General features: G+C 41.2%; 1 non-coding gene across 1 annotated transcript; it reads left to right on the top strand.

Moving 5' to 3' along the window:
* Window positions 1–15,195: 15,195 nt before the first annotated feature.
* On the top strand, window positions 15,196–15,309 carry LOC140310753 (U5 spliceosomal RNA). Its single transcript, XR_011916795.1, has one exon. It is a non-coding gene; the product is annotated as a U5 spliceosomal RNA (small nuclear RNA).
* Window positions 15,310–25,060: the final 9,751 nt, after the last annotated feature.

Below are 25,060 nucleotides of genomic sequence, written 5' to 3'. Positions count from 1 at the left end.
TTGTACACAATCAATAGCGGGAGCAGAGTTGTTCCGCTACTAAAAGGTGTGAAAGTCCGACCATGAATTGTAAAAAGCGGGTAAGAAAAGGTGCGAATGCCCGACAATGTATGATCAAAAGAGGGAGCGGAGGTTTTCGGCTGAAAGAAGGTCTGAATGTCCATCCATAATTTGTAAAAATCGGGGAAGAAAAGGCTCGAAAGCCCGACTATACACCATCAACAGCTGGAGTGGAGGTGTTCAGCTGCAAGGTCTGAATGTCCATCAATAATTGCTAGAAAACATGGAAGAGAATTTTCGAATATCAAACCGCACATGATCATAAGCGGGAGAGGAGGTGTTAAAATGCAAAAAGGTGTGAATGTCCACCCATAATTACTGCAAAATGGGTAAGAAAAGGTACGAATGCCCAACCATACATCATCAAAAGCAGGAGTGGATGTGTTCGGCTACAAGAAGGTTTTAATGTCCGACCATAGTTTGTAAAAAGCGGGTAAGAAAAGGTTCGAATGCCCGAACATACACCATCAAAAGAGGGAGCGGAGGTGTTCAACTGTAAAAAGGTGTGAATGTCCGACCATAGTTGGTAAAAAGCGGGTAAGAAAAGGTGAAAATACCCGACTGTACACAATCAATAGCGGGAGCGGAGTTGTTCGGCTACTAAAAGGTGTGAAAGTCCGACCTTGGTTTGTAAAAAGCGGGTAAGAGAAGGTGCGAATGCCCGACAATGTATGATCAAAAGAGGGAGCGGAGTTGTTCGGCTACAAGAAGGTGTGAAAGTCCGACCATGGTTTGTAAAAAGCGGGTAAGAAAAGGTTCGAATGCCCGAATATATACCATCAAAAGCGTAATTGAGGTGTTCAGCTGCAAGAAGGTTTGAATGTCAAACTAAAGTTCAAATATATTAACAAAAGCGGGAGGAGAGGTCTTCGGATGAAAGTGGTTGAAAATTTCCAACCATAATGTATAAAATGCGGTGAAAAAAAAGGTGTGATAGAACACTAAAAGGTGGAGCGGAAGTGTTCGGCTGCAAGAAGGTGTGAATGTCCGACTATATTTGGTGAAAAGCAGGTAAAGCAAGGTCTGAATGCCCAACCTTACATCATCAAAAGCAAGATCAGAGTTGTTTGGCTGCAAGAAGGCCATAGTTTGCCAAAAGCGGGTAAGGTGCGAATGTCCGACTAAATATCAACAAAATTTGGGCGGAGGTTTTCGGATGCAAGTGGGTGTGAATATCCCACCATACAAGTATGGTGGAGAGGAAGCTGTGAATAGCCGACCATAGTTTGGAAAAAGCGGGTAAGAAAAGGTTTGAATGCCCGAACATACACCATCAAAAGAGGGAGCGGAGGTGTTCCGCTGTACGAAGGTGTGAATGTCCGACCATACTTGGTAAAAAGCGGGTAAGACAAGGTGCGAATGCCCAACAATGTATGATCAAAAGAGAGAGCGGAGGTGTTCGGCTGCAAGGTCTGAATGTCCAACCATAATTTGTAAAAACCGGGTAAGAAAAGACTCGAAAGCCCGACTATACATCATCAAAAGCGGGAGCGGAGGTGTTCAGCTGCAAGAAGGTGTGAATGTTCGACTAAAGTTTGTAAAAAGCTGGTAAGACAAGGAGCGATGTCCCGACATTGTATGATCAAAAGCGGGAGCGGAGGTGTCCAGCTGTGAGTAGGTGTGAATGTCCGACCATAATTGCTGAAAAATGTGTTAGAAAAGGTAAGAATGCCGGTCCATACATCATCAAAAGCGGGAGAGGTGGTGTTCGGCTGCAAGTAGGTGTGAATGTCCATTAATAATTGCTTTAAAACATGAAAGAAAATTTTCGAATATCAAACCTTACATGATCATTAGCGGGAGAGGAGGTGTTCAGCTGCAAGAAGATGTGAATATCCACCCATAATTACTGAAAAATGGGTAGGAAAAGATGCGAATGTCCAACCATAAATCTTCAAAAGCAGGAGTGGAGTTGTTCAGCTACAAGAAGGTATGAAAGTCCAACCATGGTTAGTAAAAAGCGGGTAAGAGAAGGTTCGAATACCCGAATATATACCATCAAAAGCGGAAGCGGGGGTGTTCGGCTGCAAGAAGGTGTGAACGTCCGACCAAAGTTTGTAAAAAGCAGTTAAGAAAAGGTTTGAATATCCAACCGAACATAATCAAAAGCGGGAGCAGAGCTGTTCGACTGCAAGTAGGTGTGAATGTCAGATCATAATTGCTGAAAAATGTGATAGAAAAGACTAGAATGCCGGACAATACATCATCAAAAGCGGGAGAGGTGGTTTTTCGGCTGCAAGTAGGTGTGAATGTCCAGCCATAATTACTCACAAACGGGGGAAGAAAAGGTAGTATTTCCAGACCACACATGATCAAAACAGGGAATGGAGGTGGTTCAGCTGCAAGGTGTGAATGTCTGACTAAAGTTTGTAAAAACCGTGTAAGACAAGGGGCGAATGCCCGACAATGTATGATCAAAAGAGGGAGCGGAGGTTTTCGGTTGAAAGGTCTGAATGTCCAACCATAATTTGTAAAAGTCGGGGAAGAAAAGGCTCGAAAGCCCGACTATACACCATCAAAAGCGGGAGCAGAGGTGTTCAGGTGCAAGAAGGTCTGAATGTCCGACCAATAATTACTGAAAAATGGGTAAGAAAAGGTGCGAATGCCAAATCATACATCATCAAAAGCAGGAGTGGATGTGTTCGGCTACAAGAAGGTTTGAATGTCCAACCATAGTAAGTAATAGGTGGGTAAGAAAAGGCTCGAATGCCCGACTATACACCATCAAAAGCGGAAGCGGAGGTGTTCGGCTGCAAGACGGTGTGAACGTCCGACCAAAGTTTGTAAAAAGCATTAAGAAAATGTTCGAATATCCAACCAAACATAATCAAAAGCGGGAGCAGAGCTGTTCGACTGCAAGTAGGTGTGAATATCAGATCATAATTTGCAAAAAGCTGATGAGAAAGGGTGAGAATGCCCGACTATACACTATCAAATGTGGGAGCGGAGGTGTTCGTCTGTGAGTAGGTGTGAATGTCTGGCCATAATTGCTGAAAAATGTGTTAGAAAAGGTAAGAATGCCGGACCATATATCATCAAAAGCGGGAGAGGTTGTGTTCGGCTGCAAGAAGGTGTGAATGTCCAGCCATAATTACTCACAAACGGGTAAGAAAAGGTACTATTGCCAGACCATATATGATCAAAACAGGGAGCGGAGGTATTTCAGCTGCAAGAAGGTTTGAATGTCCGACTAAAGTTTGTAAAAAGCGGGTAAGACAAGGTGTGAATGCCCGACAATGTATGATCAAAAGAGGAGCTAAGGTTTTCGGCTGCAAGAAGGTCTGAATGTCCACCCATAATTACTGAAAAATGGGTAAGAAAAGGTGCGAAAGCCCAACCACACATGATCATAAGTTCGACTGCAAGTAGGTGTGAATGTAAGATCATAATTTGTAAAAAGCGGGTAAGAAAAGGTAAGAATGCCCAACCATAAATTATCAAAAGCGGCAGCAGAGTTTCGGCTGGTATTTATCAATGTCTAGATAGATTTCAACAAAAAACAACGTTGTACTTTGCAGTAAAAGAAAGTGCAAATCAAAAGTTTTAGGAATCCGAGAATAAGCTTATTTTCATGAGTTCTGCACGATTTCGGATTTTATGTATAAAATGAATTTCTTCACGCAAACTAAGTTAACACTGCTTTGTCCTTCATATGTACCCATTTCTACATATATTTCAAGCATAAACTTCCTCATATTACCCTGAATGAGAAAGAGCCACACTTGTGATTAAGCCATACCTCCCTTTTGAGGAGTTCTGCATTATTAGGGATTTTATCTATAAAATTAATTCCTTCACTCAAACTATGTTAAAACGGCTTTTACCTTCATATTTATCAATGTCTCGATAGATTTAAACAAAAAAACAACGTTGTAATTTGCAATAAAAGAAAGAGCAAATCAAAAGTTTTAGGAATCCGAGAATAAGCTTATTTTCATGAGTTCTGCACGATTTCGGATTTTATGTATAAAATGAATTCATTCACTCAAACCAAGTTAAAACTGCTTTTTCCTTCATATTTATCAATGTCTAGATCGACTTCAACAAAGAACAACATTGTATTTTGCAGTAGAAGAAAGAGCAAAACTGAAGGATCAGGAATACGAGAATAAGCTTCTTTTCATACGTTCTGCATGATTTGGGATTTTATGTATAAAATGAATTTCTTCACGCAAACTAAGTTAACACTGCTTTGTCCTTCATATGTACCCATTTCTACATATATTTCAAGCATAAACTTCCTCATATTACCCTGAATGAGAAAGAGCCACACTTGTGATTAAGCCATACCTCCCTTTTGAGGAGTTCTGCATGATTAGGGATTTTATCTATAAAATTAATTCCTTCACTCAAACTATGTTAAAACGGCTTTTACCTTCATATTTATCAATGTCTCGATAGATTTAAACAAAAAAACAACGTTGTACTTTGCAATAAAAGAAAGAGCAAATCAAAAGTTTTAGGAATCCGAGAATAAGCTTATTTTCATGAGTTCTGCACGATTTCGGATTTTATGTATAAAATGAATTAATTCACTCAAACCAAGTTAAAACTGCTTTTTCCTTCATATTTATCAATGTCTAGATCGACTTCAACAAAGAACAACATTGTATTTTGCAGTAGAAGAAAGAGCAAAACTGAAGGATCAGGAATCCGAGAATAAGCTTCTTTTCATACGTTCTGCATGATTTGGGATTTTATGTATAAAATGAATTCCTTCACTCAAACTAAGTTAACACTGCTTTGTCCTTCATATGTACCCATTTCTACATATATTTCAAGCATAAACTTCCTCATACTACCCTGAAGGAGAAAGAACCACACTTGTGATTAAGCCATACGCCCCTTTTGAGGAGTTCTGCATGATTTGGGATTTTATCTATAAAATCAATTCCTTCACTCAAACTATGTTAAAACGGCTTTTACCTTCATATTTATCAATGTCTCGATAGATTTAAACAAAAAAATAACGTTGTACTTTGCAGTAAAAGAAAGAGCCAATCAAAAGTTTTAGGAATCCGAGAATAAGCTTATTTTCATGAGTTCTGCACGATTTCGGATTTTATGTATAAAATGAATTCATTCACTCAAACCAAGTTAAAACTGCTTTTTCCTTCATATTTATCAATGTCTAGATCGACTTCAACAAAGAACAACATTTCATTTTGCAGTAGAAGAAAGAGCAAAACTGAAGGATCAGGAATCCGAGAATAAGCTTCTTTTCATACGTTCTGCATGATTTGGGATTTTATGTATAAAATGAATTCCTTCACTCAAACTAAGTTAACACTGCTTTGTCCTTCATATGTACCCATTTCTACATATATTTCAAGCATAAACTTCCTCATACTACCCTGAATGAGAAAGAACCACACTTGTGATTAAGCCATACGCCCCTTTTGAGGAGTTCTGCATGATTTGGGATTTTATCTATAAAATCAATTCCTTCACTCAAACTATGTTAAAACGGCTTTTACCTTCATATTTATCAATGTCTCGATAGATTTAAACAAAAAAATAACGTTGTACTTTGCAGTAAAAGAAAGAGCCAATCAAAAGTTTTAGGAATCCGAGAATAAGCTTATTTTCATGAGTTCTGCACGATTTCGGATTTTATGTATAAAATTAATTCATTCACTCAAACCAAGTTAAAACTGCTTTTTCCTTCATATTTATCAATGTGTAGATGGATTTCAACTTCTTCTACTGCAAAGTCCAATGTTTTTCTTTGTTGAAGTCGATCTAGACATTGATGAATATGGGAGGACAAAGCAGTTTTAACTTGGTTTGAGCAAAGCAATTCATTTTATAGCAAAATCCCAAATCATGCAGAACTCACGAAATGCTTTTTCTCGCTTTTCACTGCTTTTTACAAACTTTGGTCGGACGTTCACACCTTCTTGCATCCGAACACCTCCGCTTCCGCTTTTGATGATGTATATTCGGGCATTCGAACCTTTTTTTACCCGCTTTTTACAAACCATTGTTGGACTTTCACACCTTCTTGCAGCCGAACACCACCTCTCCCGCTTTTGATGATGTATGGTCCAGTATTCTTACCTTTTCTAACACATTTTTCAGCAATTATGGTCGGACATTCACACCTACTCACAGCTGGACACCTCCGCTCCCGCTTTTGATCATACAATGTCGGGACATCGCTCCTTGTCTTACCAGCTTTTTACAAACTTTAGTCGAACATTCACACCTTCTTGCAGCTGAACACCTCCGCTCCCGCATTTGATGATGTATAGTCGGGCTTTCGAGCCTTTTCTTACCCGGTTTTTACAAATTATGGTTGGACATTCAGACCTTGCAGCCGAACACCTCCGCTCTCTCTTTTGATCATACATTGTTGGGCATTCGCACCTTGTCTTACCCGCTTTTTACAAACTATAGTCAGACATTCACACCTTGCAGCTGAACCTCCGCTCCCTGTTTTGATCATGTATGGTCTGGCAATACTACCTTTTCTTCCCCTTTTTGTGAGTAATTATGGCTGGACATTCACACCTACTTGCAGTCGAACAGCTCTGCTCCCGCTTTTGATTATGTTTGGTTGGATATTCGAACCTTTTCTTAACTGCTTTTTACAAACCATGGTCGGACTTTCACACCTTCTTGTAGCCGAACAACTCCGCTCCCGCTATTGATTGTGTACAGTCGGGTATTTTAACCTTTTCTTACCCGCTTTTTACCAACTATGGTCGGACATTCACACCGTCTTACAGCGGAACACCTCCGCTCCCGCTTTTTATGGTGTATAGTCGGGCATTCGAACCTTTTCTTACCCGCTATTTACAAACTATGGTAGGACATTCAAACCTTCGTGTATCCGAAAACCTCCGCTCTCTCTTTTGATCATACATTGTCGGACATTCGCACCTTTTCTTACCCGCTTTTTACAAACCATGGTCGGACTGTCACACCTTCTTGTAGCCGACCACATCCGCTCCCGCTATTGATTGTGTACAGTCGGGTATTTTAACCTTTTCTTACCCGCTTTTTATCAAGTATGGTCGGACATTCACACCTTCGTACAGCGGAACACCTCCGCTCCCTCTTTTGATGGTGTATGTTCGGGCATTCAAACCTTTTCTTACCCGCTTTTTCCAAACTATGGTCGGCTATTCACAGCTTCCTCTCCACCATACTTGTATGGAGGGATATTCACACCCACTTGCATCCGAAAACCTCCGCCCCAAATTTTGTTGATATTTAGTCGGACATTCGCACCTTACCCGCATTTGGCAAACTATGGCCTTCTTGCAGCCAAACAACTCTGATCTTGCTTTTTGATGATGTAAGGTTGGGCATTCAGACCTTGCTTCACCTGCTTTTCACCAAATATAGTCGGACATTCACACCTTCTTGCAGCCGAACACTTCCGCTCCACCTTTTAGTGTTCTATCACACCTTTTTTTTCATCGCAATTTATACATCATGGTTGGAAATTTTCAACCACTTTCATCCGAAGACCTCTCCTCCCGCTTTTGTTAATATATTTGAACTTTAGTTTGACATTCAAACCTTCTTGCAGCTGAACCACCTCCGCTCCCTGTTTTGATCATATATGGTCTGGCAATACTACCTTTTCTTACCCGTTTGTGAGTAATTATGGCTGGACATTCACACCTACTTGCAGCCGAACACAACCTCTCTTGCTTTTGATGATGTATGGACCGGCATTTTTACCTTTTCTAACACATTTTTCAGCAATTATGGTCGGAGATTCACACCTACTCACAGCCGAACAACTCCGCTCCCGCATTTGATGATGTATAGTTGGGCATTCTCACCCTTTCTCATCAGCTTTTTGCAAATTATGATCTGACATTCACACCTACTTGCAGTCGAACAGCTCTGCTCCCGCTTTTGATTATGTTTGGTTGGATATTCGATCCTTTTCTTAACTTCTTTTTACATATTTTGGTTGGACGTTCACACCTTCTTTTAGCCGAACACTTCCACTCCTGCTTTTGATGATGTATGGTTGGGCATTCACACCTTTTTTTTGCCCATTTTTCAGGAATTATGGGTGGACATTCACACCTTGCAGCTGAACACCTCCTATCCCACTTATGATCATGTGCGGTTTGATTTTCGAAAAGTTTCTTTCATGTTTTCTAGCAATTATTGATGGACATGTAGACCTTCTTGCAGCTGAACACCTCCGCTCCCGCTTTTGATCATACATTGTCAGGCATTCGCACCTTGTCTTACCCACTTTTTACAAACTTTAGTCGAACAGTCACACCTTTTTGCAGCCGAACACCACCTCTACCGCTTTTGATGATGTATGGTCCAGCATTCTTACCTTTTCTAACACATTCTTCAGCAATTATGGTCGGACATTCACACCTACTCAGAGCCGAACACCTCCGCTCCCGCATTTGATGGTCTATAGTCGGGCATTCTAGAGCGGAAAAGACTCATTCTTATGTTTGGTTAGATATTCGAACCTTTTCTTAACTGCTTTTTACAAACTTTGGTCGGACGTTAACAATATCTTGCAGCCGAACACCTCCGCTTCCGCTTTTGATGGTGTATATTCGGGCATACGAACCTTTTCTTACCCGCTTTTTACAAACCAAGGTCGGACTTTCACATCTTCTCTTAGCTGAACAACTCCGCTCCCTCTTTTGATTGTGTACAGTCGGGTAATTTAACCTTTTCTTACCCGCTTTTTACCATCTATGGTCGGACATTCACATTGTCTTACAGCGGAACACCTCCCCTCCCTCTTTTGATGATGTATGGTTAGGCATTCGCACCTTTTCTTACCCATTTTTCAGTAATTATGGGTAGACATTCACACCTTCTTGCAGCTGAACACCTCCTCTCCTGCTTATGATCATGTGCAGTTTGATATTCGAAAATTTTCTTTCATGTTTTCTAGCAATTATTGATGGACATTCAGACCGTCTTGAAGCTGAACACCTCCGCTCCCACTTTTGATGGTGTATAGTCGGGCTTTCGAGCCTTTTCTTCCCCGGTTTTTACAAATTATGGTTGGACATTCAGACCTTCTTGCAGCCGAAAACCTCCACTCCCTCTTTTGATCATACATTGTCGGGCATTCGCACCTTTTCTTACCCGCTTTTTACAAACCATGGTCGGACTTTCACACCTTCTTGTAGCCGAACAACTCCGCTCCCGCTATTGATTGTGTACAGTCGGGTATTTCAACCTTTTCTTACCCGCTTTTTACCAACTATTGTTGGACATTCACACCGTCTTACAGCGGAACACCTCCGCTCCCTCTTTTGATGGTGTATGTTCGGGCACTCGAACCTTTTCTTACCCGCTTTTTAAAAACTATGGTCAGACATTCAAACCTTCTTGTAGCCGAACACATCCACTCCTGCTTTTGATGATGGGTATTCAAACCTACTTGTTGCCCGCTTTTCATTAATTATGGGTGGACATTCACACCTTGTCGCAGCCAAACACCTCCGCTCCCTGTTTTGATCATGTATGATTGGACATTCGCACCTTTTCTCACCCGCTTTTTACTATGGTTGGCCATTCACAGCTTCCTCTCCACCATACTTGTATGGTGGGATATTCACACCCACTTGCATCCGAAGACCTCCGCCCCCACTTTTGTTGATATTTAGTCGGTCATTCGCAGCTTACCCATTTTTGGCAAACTATGGCCTTCTTGCAGCCAAACACCTCTGATCTCGTTTTTGATGATGTAAGGTTGGGCATTCAGACCTTGCTTCACCTGCTTTTCACCAAATATAGTCGAACAGTCACACCTTCTTGCAGCCGAACACTTCTGCTCCACCTTTTAGTGTTCTATGGGGTATTCAAACCTTTTTTTTCACCGCATTTTATTGATTATGGTTGGAAATTCTCACCCACTCTTATCCGAAGACCTCTCCTCCTGCTTTTGTTAATATATAGTCGGGCATTCAAACCTTTTCTTACCCGCTTTTTACAAATTATGGTCGAACATTCACACCTAATTGCAGCCGAACACCTCCGCTCCCGCTTTTGATGGTGTATAGTCGGGCTTTCGAGCCTTTTCTTCCCCGGTTTTTACAAATTATGGTTGTACATTCAGACCTTGCAGCCGAAAAACTGCGCTCCCTCATTTGATCATACATTGTCAGGCATTCGCACCTTGTCTTACCCGCTTTTTATAAACTTTAGTCAGACATTCACACATTGCAGCTGAACCACCTCCGCTCCCTGTTTTGATAATGTATGGTCTGGCAATACTACCTTTTCTTACCGGTTTGTGAGTAATTATGGCTGGACATTCACACCTACTTGCAGCCGAACACCACTTTTCCCGCTTTTGATGATGTATGGTCCGGCATTCTAGTCTTTTCTAACACATTTTTCAGCAATTATGGTTTGACATTCACACCTACTCACAGCCGAACACTTCCACTCCCGCATTTGATGGTGTATAGTCGGGCATTCTCCCCCTTTATCATCAGCTTTTTGCAAATTATGATCTGACATTCACACCTACTTGCAGTCGAACAGCTCTGCTCCCGCTTTTGATTATGTTTGGTTGGATATTCGAAACTTTTCTTCACTGCTTTTTACAAACTTTGGTCGGACGTTCACACCTTCTTGCAGCCGAACACCTCCGCTTCCGTTTTTGATGGTATATATTCGGGCATTCGAACCTTTTCTTACCCGCTTTTTACAAACCATGGTCGGACTTTCACACCTTCTTGTAGCCGAACAACTCCGCTCCCGCTATTGATTGTGTACAGTCGGGTATTTTAACCTTTTCTTACCCGCTTTTTACCAACTATTGTTGGACATTCACACCGTCTTACAGCGGAACACCTCCGCTCCCTCTTTTGATGGTGTATATTCGGGCATTCGAACCTTTTCTTACACGCATTTTACGAACTATGGTCGGACATTCAAACCTTCTTTTAGCCGAACACATCCACTCCTGCTTTGATGATGTATGGTTGAGCATTCGCACCTTTTCTTACCCATTTTTTACAAACTATGGTCGGACATTCACACCTTCTTGCAGCTGAACACCTCCTCTCCCGCTTATGATAATGTGTGGTTTGATATTCGAAAATTTTCTTTCATGTTTTCAGCAATTATTGATGGACATTCAGACCTTCTTGCAGCTGAACACCTCCGCTCCCGCTTTTGATGATGTATAGTCGGGCTTTCGAGCCTTTTCTTCCCCGGTTTTTACAAAATTATTGTTGGACATTCAGACCTTCTTGCAGCCGAAAACCTCCGCTCCCTCTTTTGATCATACATTGTTGGGCATTCGCACCTTCTCTTACCCGCTTTTTACAAACTAGGGTCGGACCTTCACACCTTTTAGTAGCCGAACAACTCCGCTCCCGCTATTGATTGTGTACAGTCAGGTATTTTCACCTTTTCTTACCCGCTTTTTACCAACTATGGTCAGATATTCACACCTTCTTACAGTGGAACACCTCCGCTCACTCTTTTAATGGTGTATGGTTGGGCATTCGTACCTTTTCTTACCCATTTTGCAGTAATTATGGGTGGACATTCACACCTTTTTGCATTTTAACACCTCCTCTCCCGCTTATGATCATGTGCGGTTTGATATTCGAAAATTCTCTTCCATGTTTTCTAGCAATTATTGATGGACATTCAGACCTTCTTGCAGCTGAACACCTCCGCTCCAGCTGTTGATGGTGTATAGTCGGGCTTTCGAGCCTTTTCTTCCCCGATTTTTACAAATTATGGATGGACATTCAGACCTTCTTTCAGCCGAAAACCTCCGCTCCCTCTTTTGATCATACATTGTCGGGCATTCGCACCTTTTCTTACCCGCTTTTTACAATTCATGGTCGGACTTTCACACCTTTTAGTAGCGGAACAACTCTGCTCCCGCTATTGATTGTGTACAATAGGGTATTTTAACCTTTTCTTACATGCTTTTTGCCAATTATGGTTGGACATTCACACCTTACAGCGGAACACCTCCGCTCCCTCCTTTGATGGTGTATGTTCGGGCATTCGAACCTTTTCTTACCCGCTTTTTACAAACTATGGTCAGACATTCAAACCTTCTTGTAGCCGAACACATCCACTCCTGCTTTTGATGATGGGTATTCAAACCTACTTGTTGCCCGCTTTTCATTAATTATGGGTGGACATACACACCTTGTCGCAGCCAAACACCTCCGCTCCCTGTTAGGATCATGTATGGTTGGGCATTCGTACCTTTTCTTACCCATTTTGCAGTAATTATGGGTGGACATTCACACCATCTTGCATTTGAACACCTCCTCTCCCGCTTATGATCATGTGCGGTTTGATATTCGAAAATTCTCTTCCATGTTTTCTAGCAATTATTGATGGACATTCAGACCTTCTTGCAGCTGAACACCTCCGCTCCAGCTGTTGATGGTGTACAGTCGGGCTTTCGAGCCTTTTCTTCCCAGATTTTTACAAAATATGGATGGACATTCAGACCTTGTTTCAGCCGAAAACCTCCGCTCCCTCTTTTGATCATACATTGTCGGGCATTCGCACCTTTTCTTACCCGCCTTTTACAAACCATGGTCGGACTTTCACACCTTTTAGTAGCGGAACAACTCTGCTCCCACTATTGATTGTGTACAATCGGGTATTTTAACCTTTTCTTACCTGCTTTTTGCCAACTATGGTCGGACATTCACACCTTCTTACAGCGGAACACCTCCGCTCCCTCCTTTGATGGTGTATGTTCGGGCATTCGAACCTTTTCTTACCCGCTTTTTACAAACTATGGTCAGACATTCACACCTTCTTGCAGCCGAACACTTCCGCTCTACCTTTTAGTGTTCTATGGGGTATTCACACCTTTTTTTTCACCGCATTTTATAGATTATGGTTGTAAATTCTCACCCACTCTTATCCGAAGACCTCTCCTCCTGCTTTGGTTAATATATAGTCGGGCATTCGAACCTTTTCTTACCCGCTTTTTACAAATTATGGTCGAACATTCACACCTACTTGCAGCCGAACACCTCCGCTCCCGCTTTTGATGGTGTATAGTCGGGCTTTCGAGCCTTTTCTTCCCCGGTTTTTACAAATTATGGTTGGACATTCAGACCTTGCAGCCGAAAACCTCCGCTCCCTCTTTTGATCATACATTGTCAGGCATTCGCACCTACTTGCAGCCGAATACTTCCGCTCCACCTTTTAGTGATGTATGGTTGGCATTTGCACCTTTTCTTACCCTTTCTTACCCTACTGATTGCTTAAGATTAAGTTGTTTTTTCTCAAACTACAACATTTTTTTAATTGTTAAAAAGGAGGACAAACAGTTTTAAGTCAGGCTGATAGAAGGAATTAATTTTATAGCAAAATCTGTATTTCGTCATATGTCGAGAGATGCTTATTGCTGAAGAAGTTCTTTCTCATTCTACAAAGTACAACGTTGTTTATCGTTGAAACTTGATTAGACATGAATAAATATGAAGGACAAAGCAGTCTTAACTTGGTTAGAGTTAAGGAATTTGTTTCATAGGAGAATCCGAATTCGTGCATAACTCGTAAAATAGAGCTTATTTTCGGATTCCTGAAGAATGAGTCTGGTTCTTTCTCATAATACAAAGTTTGTTGTTTATTGTTGAAACTTCATCAGAAGTGAAGAAATAAATGAATGCCTATCAACAAATGTGGGATCTAAACTCTAGTGCTTCCTCTAAAATAATTTCCTTTCTCAATTCAGAAATGTGTGTGTGTAAGTCACAACACCCGTGACACCAAAACGGCTTTCTTTTCTCTCTTTTCTCTAAACTCTGCACTGTGAGCACACACACCAAATCAGAAAGGCTTTTTTCTCTCTTTTCTACATTATGGACTGTGGGGACACAAAACCGCTCTCTCTTTTTTTTTTTGATTGTGTGCCAGGGCGTTGTCTCACGTATTAGATTATGCTTACGATACGAATGGGTTTATCAGTCACATCAGAATCCATACATACTGATCCTCCCGTAATAAAATGGTCGGATCTTATCAAACACACTTTGTTTCTTGTGACAATCAAGTCAGCGAAACAGCGTATACACGTCAAGACACTGAATCAAGTTTGCCACAAGAACTCATAAGTTTGGCAGTATTGCTCTGCCGTCAGCAATCATACACCCATTTTATTTTCGTGAGACATGTGCAGGCACCTGTTCATCTACTGTTCTATCACTATGAATTAGTTTATCTATTATCAATAAGGATACTTCTACAACTACTATCAAAGTATGTCCAGACTTCTTATGTTGTCAGTTGCTATATATGAATAAGTGGGTAGCTACTGACAAGCATTAAGCATGTCACACAGCCCAAAACATATAACATTTCAGGACACACCACACAGTTAACAACCACAGTGAAGTGTCAAAGCCCAAACATGTAACATTCAACAGGACACTTACACAACACATTCAAATCAAACAGTCAGACAACATACAAGAACATATACCCCAGCCGGCATTGCTCCCTGCCTATTTTCCTACAGCTCACTATGTGTGCGCACACCTTTATTCACAAACTCTTCAACTTATACTCTTTTACCAAAGCTGCTACAGCTCGATTGGCCGAATACCCTTAGATCCTATTTCGGTGAATTTGACATCTGCCTTACATGTAACAGATTAGCAGTTTAGCAGTTTTAATTTAGTTTGAGTGAAGGAATTCATTTTATAGCAAAATCCGAAATCGTGAAGAACTCATGAAAGTAAGCTTATTCTCGGATTCCTGAAACTTTAGATTTGCTCTTTCTTTTACTGCAAAGTACAACGTTGTTTTTTTTTTGTTTAAATCTTTCTAGACATGGTAAATATGAAGGACAAAGCAGTTTTAACATAGTTTGAGTGAAGGAATTCATTTTATAGATAAAATCCCAAGAGTCTGCTGAGAAAAGAGAGTGAATGCGAAGTAGACTTTAACACGGCTCTGGGAGCGAGCCAAGTGTGGGCTAACCGGGAGAATTGCTTGAAAGAAACGCGACACCGAATGAGCGGTCAGAACAAAGCCTCAATACGGTGTTCCCGTGGTGTTTTTGTTGCTGCCTTGTCGATTGCACAGGGGCAAGCGTTTCAACCAAGCAACGCTCACCATGGGGAAGGTGGCTATGGCAACTAGCCTGATGCCCTGCTCCCGCAGTGACGGATAATCGTACTCTGGTTTCTCTTCATAACATACAAGTCTTTCGCCTTTTACTAAAGACTTTCGTGGAGAGCAGCACTAATGAGTTGTTTCTATTTTTGGCAGGCTTTACCTTTGCGGGTGAAGCCCTTTCTGTCTGTGCAAAAGAAATCTTGTTACTGTGCAGAGTGACTTCTCTGAGTAGAGTCGCCTTACTTGTTGCGATTGTGCCGATGTTCGAAGCTGGAGTGCAAAGTTGTTGCTTGAATGGTGCTTGCTGGAGCATGCGGGAGTGCAAAGTTATACCATTTAAAAGGGCTGAAGAGTGCTCAGTGCAGCGGGTGGGCGACACTCTGGCCACCTTGAAAACCGAGGTTACATCCACTACCAGGGGCAGCTCAAGTTCTGCCGCAAGTGTGTTGAGCATGGGCACCTGGTTGAGGCTTGTACCAAGGTGTTATGTGGGAAGAGCAGAGAAATTGGGCAAACTTTTGGAGAGTGTCCAAATGGCAGGAAATGTAATCTCTGTGGAGAATTAAATCACCTCTTCAGAGATTGCCCTAAATCTTTTGCCAACAAATTAAAGACGGTAAAGCCACAGTCAAGCCAACAAAGAGAAGGACCAAAGGTGGCAGTTGGTGAACAAAGTGAAGAGGTTGACCCAATAAATTCAAACTTCCCGCCAAAAGCTTGGATTGGAAGTGAGGAGCAAAAAGGGGAGGGGCCTGTAGAGGCCTCACCACTCAGTGTTGAAGTCTGTGAGAATTCACAGGCAGAGGGTGGAGCTACGCTAAATGAGGAGGAAGAGCAGACAGGTGAGTCTAGTGAAGATACTCACCTCCCCGAAGGTCAACAGCCGAAGAGGACGGCATCTGAGCCTCTGATTCCCCAGTGGTATCAGAGAAGAGGGGAAGGGTTAGGTCCCTTTCAGACAGTTCTTCAGTGGAAGAACCTAGAGTCTTCCCCTCCGACTCACCAAATGAGGTCTCCTTTTTAACTTCAGCTCTGCAATCAACCCCCAGGGACTCAAAGTTAAATGCAACATTGCGTCAGAGGCCAACACCGAGAGTCCGAAAAGGAAATATAGATCACCCTACTCACTTTTCACCTAAAGAAATGAAGGAAGAGCTAGTTTCCCAAGAAATAACCTTTGTGTAATTTGTTTTGATAACTTAGAAAAACGAAAATGACATACCTACTTTCCTTTATGGTTTTAATGGTTCTCACCTTCTCAACACTAAATGTGAGAAGTGTGAAATCAAAGACAAGAGCCCAGAGTATTTTATCATTCTTAGACTCCATAAAATCAGATGTGTTTTTAATACAAGAATGTGGACTACCTTTTTTAAAAAACCATAGACAATGGGAGGAAATGTGGCCCCATTTATCGATATGGAGTGGCTCAAATCAAAATAAAAATGATGGTGTGGCCATTCTAATTAAAAATCCGCATGTTCTGGTGAAAGGTAGCACAGTGGTGAGAGACGGACGGGCACTTTTAGCACACTTGAATTTTATGGGGCAAGACTTTAACCTCTTAAATATTTATGGTTTCAATGGAAAAAATGAAAGGTAAGACCTTTTAGAAGATATACAGCTTTACATGCTAGGGCAAGTACCTTTAGTTGTAGGAGGGGATTTTAACTGTATCTTGAGCAGGAAAGATAGAAAAAGAGCAGGGGTAGATTTTAAAGTGGATAAGACTTCGATTTTACTTCAGGGCATATGCAGGGATTTTAAGCTTACTGACTGTTTTAAAACCATGCATCCCAGAGAGGAGGGCTTCACCTGGTTTAGTCATGATGGCACCAGAGCCTCTCGCATTGATTATTTCTTTACTAGAGATTGCCCACCCACTGATGTTAGATTAACCCCTGTTTTCTTTTCAGACCACCTTATGCTCTCCTGCACCCTTTCACCCCCTTCTGGTGTGACGGTAGGAAGTGGTCTGTGGAAACTCAACTGTTCCCTGTTGGAGGATGAAATCATAGTCAGTCAGTACAGGGAATGTTATAAAGAGTGGCAGACCCTTCAAGACCTCTACGAAACACATGCACAATGGTGGGAAATGGTGAAGGAAACGACCCAGACTTTTTTTTAAACAGCAAGGTAAACGTAAAAAAAGGAAAGAGAATAGATGTATGATGGGACTACATAAACGCTTACAGCGCTACTTTAAACTAAATCAGTGTGGCATAGACTTTAAAGAAGAAATCAAAGATGTCAAAAAGGAAATGTCAGTTTTAGCAGAAATAAAGAGTAAAGGAATTTTTGTAAGAAGCAGGGAGCAGGAAATTGAGGAAGGTGAAAAAGAAAGAAAGTTATAAATAAAAAGGAGTGTATTCAAAATCTAAAAAGAGAAGATGGGTTTTTAACAAAATCCACACAAGAGATGATTGAAACTGTACATACCTTTTATAGTAACAAAGAGAAACCAGTGCACTTGGAAACATCGGCAGAAATCTTAAAATTCGTTGACAAAACCGTAAAAGAGAATGCACACTTGACACAGAATTTTACTGCTTTAGAGTTAAAAAAATGCCTAACAGGTTTTAAGAGAAGGCGAGCTCCGGGTTTAGACGGGCTTCCTGCAGAATTCTATCTGACCTATTGGGACCTTTTATCGTCAGACATTTTAGATGTTTTTAAAGATTTTGAAAAACTCGACCGACTGCCTGACAGTTTTAGAGTGGGAATAGTGACTCTACTTTATAAAAGAAATGATAAGACTGACCTAAAGAATTGGAGGCCCATCACATTTTTAAACTTTGACTGTAAACTTTTTAGCAAGGTTTTAGCGACACGGATGTCCTCTGTTTTAGAGGAGGTAATTCACCCAGACCAAGCTTGTGCCATCTCAGGGAGACAACTCACCGACAGCCTCGTACTGATTCGAGACATCATTGATTACGCTAGAGACAGAAACATCCGGCTTGTCATCTTAAATTTAGACTTTGAAAAAGCATTTGATCGGGTCTCGCATCAATATCTCTTTCAGGTGTTGCAGCCATCGAAAAGGGCCCGATTGTTCCTACTTGGTGAGCTTTTCTTGGTTGAGACGCTTGCCCCCCCCCCTGCTCCTCGGCTGACCAAGTAGAAACAATCTATTCGATGGCTGCCTTGTCTTTTACTCTGTGCAAAAGACAAGGCAGCCACAAACACCACGGGAACACCGTATTGAGGCTTTGTTCTGACCACTCATTCGGTGTCGCGTTTCTTTCAAGCAATTCGCCCGGTTAGCCGACACTCGGCTCGCTCCCATAGCCGTGTTAAAGTCTACTTCGCATTCACTCTCTTTTCTCTGCAGACTCTTGGGATTTTATCTATAAAATGAATTCCTTCACTCAAACTATGTTAAAACTGCTTTGTCGTTCATATTTACCATGTCTAGAAAGATTTAAACAAAAAAAACAACGTTGTACTTTGCAGTAAAAGAAAGAGCAAATCTAAAGTTTCAGGAATCCGAGAATAAGCTTACTTTCATGAGTGCTTCACGATTTCGGATTTTGCTATAAAATGAATTCCTTCACTCAAACTAAATTAAAACTGCTAAACCGCTAATCTGTTACATGTAAGGCAGATGTCAAATTCACCGAAATAGGATCTAAGGGTATTCGGCCAATCGAGCTGTAGCAGCTTCGGTAAAAGAGTATAAGTTGAAGAGTTTGTGAATAAAGGTGTGCGCACACATAGTGAGCTGTAGGAAAATAGGCAGGGAGCAATGCCGGCTGGGGTATATGTTCTTGTATGTTGTCTGACTGTTTGATTTGAATGTGTTGTGTAAGTGTCCTGTTGAATGTTTGGGCTTTGACACTTCACTGTGGTTGTTAACTGTGTGGTGTGTCCTGAAATGTCATATGTTTGGGCTGTGTGACATGCTTAATGCTAGTCAGTAGCTACCCACTTATTCATATATAGCAACTGACAACATAAGAAGTCTGGACATACTTTGATAGTAGTTGTAGAAGTATCCTTATTGATAATAGATAAACTAATTCATAGTGATAGAACAGTAGATGAACAGGTGCCTGCACGTCTCACGAAAATAAAATGGATGTATGATTGCTGACGGCAGAGCAATACTGCCAAACTTATGAGTTCTTGTGGCAAACTTGATTCAGTGTCTTGACGTGTATACGCTGTTTCGCTGACTTGATTGTCACAAGAAACAAAGTGTGTTTGATAAGATCCGACCATTTTATTACGGGAGGATCAGTATGTATGGATTCTGATGTGACTGATAAACCCATTCATATCTTAAGCATAATCTAATACGTGAGACAACGCCCTGGCACACAATCAAAAAAAAAAAGAGAGAGCGGTTTTGTGTCCCCACAGTCCATAATGTAGAAAAGAGAGAAAAAAGCCTTTCTGATTTGGTGTGTGTGCTCATAGTGCAGAGTGTAGAGAAAAGAGAGAAAAGAAAGCCGTTTTGGTGTCACGGGTGTTGTGACTTACACACACACATTTCTGAATTGAGAAAAGAAATTATTTTAGAGGAAGCAGTAGAGTTTAGATCCCACATTTGTTGATAGGCATTCATTTATTTCTTCACTTCTGATGAAGTTTCAACAATAAACAACACACTTTGTATTATGAGAAAGAACCAGACTCATTCTTCAGGAATCCGAAAATAAGCACGAATTCGGATTCTCCTATAAAACGAATTAATTAACTCAAACCAAGTTAAGACTGCTTTGTCCTTCATATTTATTCATGTCTAATCAAGTTTCAACGATAAACAACGTTGTACTTTGTAGAATGAGAAAGAACTTCTTCAGCAATAAGCATCTCTCGACATATGACGAAATACAGATTTTGCTATAAAATTAATTTCTTCTATCAGCGTGACTTAAAACTGTTTGTCCTCCTTATTTATCCACTTCAAATCAAGTTTCAACAATTAAAAAAAAATTGTAGTTTGAGAAAGAACAACTTAATCTTCAGCAATCAGTATAAAAAGAGGGTAACAAAAGGTGCAAATGCCAACCATACATCACTAAAAGGTGGAGCGGAAGTATTCAGCTGCAAGTAGGTGTGAATGTTCGACCATAATTTGTAAAAAGTGGGTAAGAAAAGGTTCGAATGCCCGACTAAATATTAACAAAAGCGGGAGGAGAGGTCTTTGGATGAGAGTGGGTGAGAATTTCCTACCATACAAGTATGGTGGAGAGGAAGCTGTGATTGGCCGACAATGGTAAAAAGCAGGTGAGAAAAGGTGCGAATGTCAAAACATACATGATCAAAACAGGGAGCGGAGGTGTTTGGCTGCGACAAGGTGGGAATGTCCACCCATAATTAATGAAAAACGGGCAACAAGTAGGTTCGAATGCCCGAACATACATCATCAAAAGCAGGAGTGGATGTGTTCGGCTTCAAGAAGGTATGAATGTCCATCAATAATTGCTATAAAACATGAAAGAAAATTTTCGAATATCAAACCGCACATAATCATAAGCGGGAGAGGAGGTGTTCCGCTGCAAGAAGGTGTGAATATCCACCCATAATTACTGAAAAATGGGTAAGAAAAGGTGCAAATGCCCAACCATACATCATCAAAAGCAGGAGTGGATGTGTTCGGCTTCAAGAAGGTATGAATGTCCGACCATAGTTTGTAAAAAGCGGGTAAGAACAGGTTTGTATGCCCGACTGTACACAATCAAAAGAGGGAGCGGAGTTGTTCAGCTACAAGAAGGTGTGAAAGTCCGACCATGGTTTGTAAAAAGCGGGTAAGAACAGGTTCGTATGCCCGAATATACACCATCAAATGCGGGAGCGGAGGTGTTCGGCTGTGAGTAGGTGTGAATCTCCAACCATAATTGCTGAAAAATGTGTTAGAAAAGGTAAGAATGCCGGTCCATACATCATCAAAAGCGGGAGAGGTTGTGTTCGGCTGCAAGTAGGTGTGAATGTCCAGCCATAATTACTCACAAATGGGTAAGAAAAGGTAGTATTGCCAGACCATACATGATCAAAACAGGGAGCGGAGGTGGTTAAACTGCAAGAAGGTGTTAATGTCCGACTAAAGTTTGTAAAAAGCGGGTAAGAAAAGGTGCGAATGCCCGATAATGTATGATCAAAAGAGGGAGCGGAGGTTTTCGGCTGAAAGAAGGTCTGAATGTCCAACCGTAATTTGTAAAAACCGGGGAAGAAAAGGCTCGAAAGCCCGACTATACACCATCAAAAGCTGGAGCGGAGGTGTTCAGCTGCAAGAAGGTCTGAATGTCCATCAATAATTGCTAGAAAACATGAAAGAGAATTTTCGAATATCAAACCGCACATGATAATAAGCGGGAGAGGAGGTGTTCAGCTGCAAGAAGGTGTGAATGTACACCCATAATTACTGAAAAATGGGTAAGAAAAGGTGCGAATTCCCAACCATACATCATCAAATGCACGAGTGGATGTGTTCGGCTACAAGAAGGTTTGAATGTCTGACCATAGTTTGTAAAAAGCGGGTAAGAAATGGTTCGAATGCCCAAACATACACCATCAAAAGAGGGAGCGGAGGTGTTCCGCTGTAAGAAGGTGTGAATATCCGACCATAGTTGGTAAAAAGCGGGTAAGAAAAGGTTAAAATACCCGACTGTACACAATCAATAGCGGGAGCGGAGTTGTTCGGCTACTAAAAGTTGTGAAAGTCCGACCCTGGTTTTAAAAAGCGGGTAAGAAAAGGTTCGAATGCCCGAACATACACCATCAAAAGAGGTAGCGGAGGTGTTCCGCTGTAAGACGGTGTGAATGTCCGATCATAGTTGGTAAAAAGCGGGTAATAAAAGGTTAAAATACCCGACTGTACACAATCAAAAGAGGGAGCGGAGGTGTTCAGCTAAGAGAAGGTGTGAAAGTCCAACCATGGTTTGTAAAAAGCGGGTAAGAAAAGGTTCTTATGCCCGAATATACACTATCAAAACCGGAAGCGTAGGTGTTCGACTGCAAGTAGGTGTGAATGTCAGAGAATAATTTGCAAAAAGCTGATGAGAAAGGGTGAGAAATCCCGACTATACACCATCAAATGCGGTAGCGGAGTTGTTCGGCTGTGAGTAGGTGTGATTCTCCAACCATAATTGCTGAAAAATGTGTTAGAAAAGGTAAGAATGCCGGTCCATACATCATCAAAAGCGGAAGAGGTGGTGTTCGGCTGCAAGTAGGTGTGAATGTCCATTAATAATTGCTTTAAAACCTGAAAGAAAATTTTCGAATATCAAACCTTACATGATCATTAGCGGGAGAGGAGGTGTTCAGCTGCAAGAAGGTGTGAATATCCACCCATAATTACTGAAAAATTGGTAGGAAAAGATGCGAATGTCCAACCATAAATCATCAAAAGCAGGAGTGGAGTTGTTCAGCTACAAGAAGGTATGAAAGTCCAACCATGGTTTGTAAAAAGCGGGTAAGAGAAGGTTCGAATACCCGAATATATACCATCAAAAGCGGAAGCGGAGGTGTTCGGCTGCAAGAAGGTGTGAACGTCCGACCAAAGTTTGTAAAAAGCAGTTAAGAAAAGGTTTGAATATCCAACCGAACATAATCAAAAGCGGGAGCAGAGCTGTTCGACTGCAAGTAGGTGTGAATGTCAGATCATAATTGCTGAAAAATGTGATAGAAAAGACTAGAATGCCGGACAATACATCATCAAAAGCGGGAGAGGTGGTTTTTCGGCTGCAAGTAGGTGTGAATGTCCAGCCATAATTACTCACAAACGGGGGAAGAAAAGGTAGTATTTCCAGACCACACATGATCAAAACAGGGAATGGAGGTGGTTCAGCTGCAAGGTGTGAATGTCTGACTAAAGTTTGTAAAAACCGTGTAAGACAAGGGGCGAATGCCCGACAATGTATGATCAAAAGAGGGAGCGGAGGTTTTCGGCTGCAAGGTCTGAATGTCCAACCACAATTTGTAAAAATCGGGGAAGAAAAGGCTCGAAAGCCCGACTATACACCATCAAAAGCGGGAGCAGAGGTGTTCAGGTGCAAGAAGGTCTGAATGTCAAACCAAAAATTACTGAAAAATGGGTAAGAAAAGGTGCGAATGCCAAATCATACATCATCAAAAGCAGGAGCGGATCTGTTCGGACACAAGAAGGTTTGAATGTCCAACCATAGTAAGTAATAGGCGGGTAAGAAAAGGTTCGAATACCCGAATATATACCATCAAAAGCGGAAGCGGAGGTGTTCGGCTGCAAGAAGGTGTGAACGTCCGACCAAAGTTTGTAAAAAGCAGTTAAGAAAAGGTTTGAATATCCAACCGAACATAATCAAAAGCGGGAGCAGAGCTGTTCGACTGCAAGTAGGTGTGAATGTCAGATCATAATTGCTGAAAAATGTGATAGAAAAGACTAGAATGCCGGACAATACATCATCAAAAGCGGGAGAGGTGGTTTTTCGGCTGCAAGTAGGTGTGAATGTCCAGCCATAATTACTCACAAACGGGGGAAGAAAAGGTAGTATTTCCAGACCACACATGATCAAAACAGGGAATGGAGGTGGTTCAGCTGCAAGGTGTGAATGTCTGACTAAAGTTTGTAAAAACCGTGTAAGACAAGGGGCGAATGCCCAACAATGTATGATCAAAAGAGGGAGCGGAGGTTTTCGGCTGCAAGGTCTGAATGTCCAACCACAATTTGTAAAAATCGGGGAAGAAAAGGCTCGAAAGCCCGACTATACACCATCAAAAGCGGGAGCAGAGGTGTTCAGGTGCAAGAAGGTCTGAATGTCAAACCAAAAATTACTGAAAAATGGGTAAGAAAAGGTGCGAATGCCAAATCATACATCATCAAAAGCAGGAGCGGATCTGTTCGGATACAAGAAGGTTTGAATGTCCAACCATAGTAAGTAATAGGCGGGTAAGAAAAGGCTCGAATGCCCGACTATATACCATCAAAAGCGGAAGCGGAGGTGTTCGGCTGCAAGGTCTGAATGTCCACCCATAATTACTGAAAAATGGGTAAGAAAAGGTGCGAAAGCCCAACCGCACATGATCATAAGTGGATGAGAAGGTGTTCGACTGCAAGTAGGTGTAAATGTAAGATCATAATTTGTAAAAAGCGGGTAAGAAAAGGTAAGAATGCCCAACCATAAATTATCAAAAGCGGCAGCAGAGTTTCGGCTGGTATTTATCAATGTCTAGATAGATTTCAACAAAAAACAACGTTGTACTTTGCAGTAAAAGAAAGTGCAAATCAAAAGTTTTAGGAATCCGAGAATAAGCTTATTTTCATGAGTTCTGCACGATTTCGGATTTTATGTATAAAATTAATTCCTTCACGCAAACTAAGTTAACACTGCTTTGTCCTTCATATGTACCCATTTCTACATATATTTTAAGCATAAACTTCCTCATACTACCCTGAATGAGAAAGAGCCACACTTGTGATTAAGCCATACCTCCCTTTTGAGGAGTTCTGCATGATTTGGGATTTTATCTATAAAATCAATTCCTTCACTCAAACTATGTTAAAACGGCTTTTACCTTCATATTTATCAATGTCTCGATAGATTTAAACAAAAAAACAACGTTGTACTTTGCAGTAAAAGAAAGAGCCAATCAAAAGTTTTAGGAATCCGAGAATAAGCTTATTTTCATGAGTTCTGCACGATTTCGGATTTTATGTATAAAATGAATTCATTCACTCAAACCAAGTTAAAACTGCTTTTTCATTCATATTTATCAATGTCTAGATCGACTTCAACAAAGAACAACATTGTATTTTGCAGTAGAAGAAAGAGCAAAACTGAAGGATCAGGAATCCGAGAATAAGCTTATTTTCTTATGGGCAAGTGGGAACTGCTTTGTCCTTCATATTTATCAATGTGTAGATGGATTTCAACTTCTTCTACTGCAAAGTCCAATGTTTTTCTTGAAGTCGATCTAGACATTGATGAATATGGAAGGA

The sequence above is a fragment of the Leuresthes tenuis genome, unplaced genomic scaffold (assembly GCF_036924035.1).
Source record: "Leuresthes tenuis unplaced genomic scaffold, fLeuTen1.0.hap1 SCAF_6, whole genome shotgun sequence".
Lineage (NCBI taxonomy): Eukaryota > Metazoa > Chordata > Actinopteri > Atheriniformes > Atherinopsidae > Leuresthes > Leuresthes tenuis.
Note: the sequence above shows the minus strand (reverse complement) of the source record. Positions and strands in the feature narration are given on the sequence as shown.